Source organism: Tamandua tetradactyla, chromosome 13, assembly GCF_023851605.1.
Source record: "Tamandua tetradactyla isolate mTamTet1 chromosome 13, mTamTet1.pri, whole genome shotgun sequence".
Classification (NCBI taxonomy): domain Eukaryota; kingdom Metazoa; phylum Chordata; class Mammalia; order Pilosa; family Myrmecophagidae; genus Tamandua; species Tamandua tetradactyla.
The window spans coordinates 1,773,299-1,778,737 of record NC_135339.1 but is presented as its reverse complement, the minus strand read 5'-3'; the positions used below and the strand labels follow the sequence as shown (position 1 = coordinate 1,778,737).

At 39.9% G+C, this 5,439-nt stretch overlaps 1 pseudogene; it reads left to right on the top strand.

The window, feature by feature from the left end:
• Nucleotides 1-1,374: 1,374 nt before the first annotated feature.
• Nucleotides 1,375-2,964, top strand: LOC143652979 (spermine synthase pseudogene; annotated as a pseudogene).
• Nucleotides 2,965-5,439: the final 2,475 nt, after the last annotated feature.

The following is a 5,439-nucleotide window of genomic DNA, read 5'->3' as shown; positions in this document are numbered from 1 at the left end:
TATGTTAAGAATGTTCGTGTTTCTTTGTTGTCATATTTTTTTAATTTAAAAATTAAAAAATAAAAAGAACTAATTCAAAGATATGATTTGTGTCCAAAGACACAGGAAACTATAAATATTGGAGAGGATGTGGAGAAATTGGAACACTTATGCACTGCTGGTGGGAATGCATAATGGTGCAGCTGCTATGGAAGACTTTTTGGTGTTTCCTTAGGAAACTAAATGTCAAGTTGCCCTGTGACCCAGCAATAGCACCACTTGGTATATATCCAGAAGAACTGAAATCAGTGACTCAAATAGACATTTTCACATCGATGTTCATAGCAACATTATTCACAATTGCCAAAAGATGGAAACAAACCAAGTGCCCATCAACAGATGAGTGGATCAACAAAATGTGGAATGTACATATGATGGTATATTATGCAGCAGTAAGGCAAAATCACATCCTGAAGCACATGAGAAGATGGATGAGCCTTGAGGACATAATGCTGAGTGAAATAAGCCAGTCACAAGAGGACACATACTGTACTATACCACTTTTATGATCAGCATAAAGGTATAATCAGAGGCTTATAATACAGAATACAGGGGACTTGGAGATACATAGAAGCTAGAGATGGGTGAACCATTAGCTAATGAGGTTGAACTCCAAAGTAAGGGAAAAGATAGGAGTGAAGATGGTTCTCTAGTGGGTCTATAAGCAATATTATCATATGGAAGATGAACAAGATCGAAAGTGGTTGTACAGACCTATGTGTCCCATGATCAACACTAGAAATATGAATTAGTTCTTGCAAGCATTACTTCAAAGTCATGATTCTTGTACAAAGAGTGTTTAAGTCCAGGGTACAGGGGGAACACTACTATTGCATGCTATGAGCTATGTTCAAAAGGAAACCATCAGCACTACCACAGCAACAGCAGAGGTAAATAATGGGGGAAAGGACAGGAGTTAAAAGTTAAGAGTTAGATTGACTATTTGGCAAGGGTGTGTTTATTGGTTTTCTTTCTTTGGGAACAATGAAATTATCTAATATTCAGAATGTTGATGGACTGTGGACTTTGGGCCCTCTACATGATGCCCGATGAATGCAGGTAGCTGAAGGATGCACTGATGAAGAAGTACATAGGTGAACGATGGTGTGTACTTATAATGAAGGTTGTGCTGCTACAAAAAGGAACAAAGTTACGAGGCATGCAACGATATAAATGAACATGTGGGACATTTGGTGAGACAAAATAAGCCAGACACAAAAGAACAAGAATGGTATGGTCACCTTTAGAAAATGCTTATAAGAAAACAGGGGAGGCACTCCCCGCCGGCCGCAGCCTGACCCGCCGCGCGGCCCCCAGTCTCCCGCGGCTGCCTCCCCAGGCATGGCACAGGGCCTCGCCGCACCATGGCAGCAGCACGGCACAGCACCCTCGACTTCATGGTCGGCGCCAAAGCTAATGGTGAGACCATTCTAAAAGGCCTCCAGTCCATTTTCCAGGAGCAGGGGATGACGGAGTCAGTGTATACCTGGCAGGACCATGGCTATTTGGCAACCTACACGAACAAAAACGGCAGCTTTGCCAATTTGAGAATTTACCCACATGGATTGGTGTTGGTGGACCTTCAGAGTTATGACAGTGATGTACAAGGCAAAGAAGAAATTGACAATCTTTTGAATAAAGTAGAAGAAAGGATGAAAGAATTGAGTCAGGACAGTACTGGGAGGGTGAAGCGATTACCACCCATTGTTCGAGGAGGTGCCATTGACAGATACTGGCCGACTGCTGATGGGCGCCTGGTTGAGTATGACATAGATGAAGTAGTGTATGATGAAGACTCACCTTATCAGAACATTAAAATTCTACACTCAAAGCAATTTGGAAATATTCTCATCCTTAGTGGGGATGTTAATTTGGCAGAGAGTGATTTGGCATATACCCGGGCCATCATGGGCAGTGGGAAAGAAGATTTTACTGGCAAAGATGTCCTGATCCTGGGTGGCGGAGATGGGGGCATATTATGTGAAATAGTCAAACTGAAACCAAAGATGGTCACTATGGTAGAGATTGACCAAATGGTGATTGATGGGTGTAAAAAATATATGCGGAAAACCTGTGGTGACGTCTTAGACAATCTTAAAGGAGAATGCTATCAGGTTCTGATAGAAGACTGTATTTCAGTACTGAAGAAGTACGCCAAAGAAGGGAGAAAGTTTGATTATGTAATTAATGATTTGACAGCTGTTCCAATCTCCACATCTCCAGAAGAAGATTCCACATGGGAGTTTCTCAGACTGATTCTTGACCTTTCAATGAAAGTATTGAAACAGGATGGGAAATATTTCACACAGGGGAATTGTGTCAATTTGACGGAAGCCCTGTCGCTCTATGAAGAACAGCTCGGGCATCTGTATTGTCCCATGGAATTCTCGAAGGAGATCGTCTGTGTTCCTTCTTACTTGGAGTTGTGGGTATTTTACACTGTTTGGAAGAAAACTAAACCTTGAAGATTAATATCACCTAATCATGTGTTCTGCAAATAGCCATCCTGACCTTTATATGCTGTATGTGACACCGAAATGAGTCAGGCAATTGATTGTGAATTCCTTTAAAGTTTCTTTTTTAATTATTATTTTTAATTTAAAAAAAGCAAATGGAAAATGTATATTTTGATGAGCTAGGGTGTTATTTTTTGAAAGTCAACTAAAGGATGTTTAGGCAGCCCAGTGAAGGCTGCTGAATGCACTGAACCCCTAGAATGTGATTTTTGTTACTTTTCATTTCTGTGCAGGCTTTGCTGTTGTGGTAGATCTTCAGTTTGGACGTTAGGAAGAATAAATATCATTGTTTTGTTTCTGAGGGAAGTTCTTGATAGTGTTTCTTGTCAAAAAACTGACTTAGACATTAAAATTTGGTGCTTATAAGAAAGTTAAAAAAATGAATAGCATCACTTCCATTAAAATTGCAAAAGAGGAAAAAAAAAAAAGAAAACAGGGGACTAGATTGTAAGTTTTTAGAGCAGACACATTAAGTCCAGAGTGGTGATTATTATTTCTGGATTTTGAGAGGCTGTTTTATATTATAACCTGATATTTAGAGATAAGAATGAAGCTGAACAGGTTGGGGTTAAAGTAATTCAGAACACAGGAGTAAGGAAGACAGTGTCTATATTTTAGAACCATACATACTCTTTGAGATCAATGGAAGAAAGGTTTATTTGGTCTGGAACTGAAATTTTCTGTAGTGCATAATCTAATTCAACCTATCTGTACAGCTCCTTTGAACAACTGAAACACAGGGAATCCAGAATAAGAAAGATGAATCAATAGGCTGAGCCCTCAATCTTGGGGTTTGTTCATATGAAACTTATCGCCACAAAGGACAGACTAACCCTACTTAAAATGAGACCTAAGAGTCACCCCCAGAGAACCTCTTTTGTTGCTCAGATGCAGTCTATCTCTCTCTCAGTCAACACGGCAAGCAAACTCACTGCCCTCCCCCTGTCTACATGGGACATGACTCCCTGGCAACATGGGACAGAAATCCTAGAATGAGCTGCTCAGCATCAAGGGATTGAGAAAACCTTCTCAACCAAAAGGGGGAAGAGAAAAAGAGACAAAATAAAGTGTTAGTGGCTGAGAGATATCAAACAGAGTTGAGAGATTATCCTGGTGGTTATTCTTATGCATTATATAGATATCCCATTTTTAGTTTAAAATGTATTAGGGAAGCTACAGGGAAGTGCCTGAAACTGTAGAGCTGTGTTCTAGTAGCCATGTATCTCTAAGATGATTGCATTGTGACTGTGTGATTGTGAAAATCTTGTGTCTGTTGCTCTTTTTATCTACAGTATGGACAGATGAGTAAAACATATGGATTAAAAATAAATAAATAATGGGGGAACAAATGTTAAAATTTAAAAATATACATATTGGGTAGATGGAAATACAAGCAGTCAATGAGAGGGAAGGGTAAGGGGTATGGTATGTATGAGTTTTTTCCTTTTTCTTTTTTCTTATTTCTTTTTTCTGGAGTGATGCAAATGTTCTAAAAAATGATCATGGTGATGAATATACAACTATGTGATGACATTGTGAACCACTGATTTTATACCATGTATGGAATGTTTGTAGGTTAAGAATGTATGTGCTGGCGGGCCGCGGTGGCTCAGCGGGCAAAGTGCTTGCCTGCTATGCCGGAGGACCTCGGTTCGATTCCCGGCCCCAGCCCATGTAACAAATACGGAGAAACAGAATACAATAAAACAAGAAAATGTTTAAAGATGTTTCCCTTTCTTCCTTCCTTCCTTCCTTCTATCCTTCCTTCCTTCTCTCTGTCTTTCCTTTAAAAAAAAAAAAAAAAAAAAAAAAAAGAATGTATGTGCTTGTATGTTGTCTTATTGATAAAAAATTTTTAAAAAAGAGACCCTTTAATCCTATATAGAGTATTGCAATGCCTGGATACATCCTTGAGTATATTAAGCAGATAATCAAAATCTATTGGCAAGGCAGGCAACAGTGGCTCAGTGGCAGAGTTCTCACCTGCCATGCCAGAAACCCATGTTCAATTCCTGGTGCCTTCCCATGTAAAAAAAAAAAAAGGAAAGTAATGGCAAAGTACTCTGAGGGATGGTAGACAAAATATGGAACTATTACACCTTCCCATCACAGAATCCCATGATACTGTGTCAAACTTTTAGGAACATCCAAATCAATAGGCCATGCCCTTGATTATGATGCTTACTCTAGTGAAGCTCATGTAGGTAGGTATAAACTTAGACTACTTATAAGCATGCCCAAGAGTAACTTCTGGAGGACCTCTTTTGTTGCTTAGATGTGGCCTCACTCTCTCTAAGCCCACTCTGCAAGTGAAATTATTGCCCCTCCCCCTACATGGGACATGATGTCCCAGGGGTGAAAGTCTCCTTGGTGATGTGGGAGATGACTCCCAGAAATGAATCCAGACTGGGCACCATGGGACCAACAATTCTATCCTGACCAAAAGGGGGAAATGAAGTGTAATTAATAAAGTATCAGTGGCAGAGAGAGTTCAAATAGAGTCAAGAGAAGGTTGCTCTTATGCAAGCTTCAGGTAGACATTGCTACTTATCATAACCTGCCAAACCCCAACCAGGACCATACCAACCAATCATAAAGAACACCTAGGGAAATATATAAGATTCCACAAGTGCTCCATGCACTAGAGTAACTTTCAAGAAACCTACAACCTCCAGACGTGTCCCTGGTCAGATAAGTCCTGAAACCTAGTCCAGCCTCTTCAGCACATCAGATAATTTCATTTCCCTACCCCAAATTTAGCCCAAACACCCCTAAAGAGAGGGGTGGAAAGATCAAAGGCGATGGTGGAGTTACACAGAGAAGATAGGATTTCACAAATGAATATGAATGTTGAATCATTAAATTGATATCTCTTTTAGTCTCC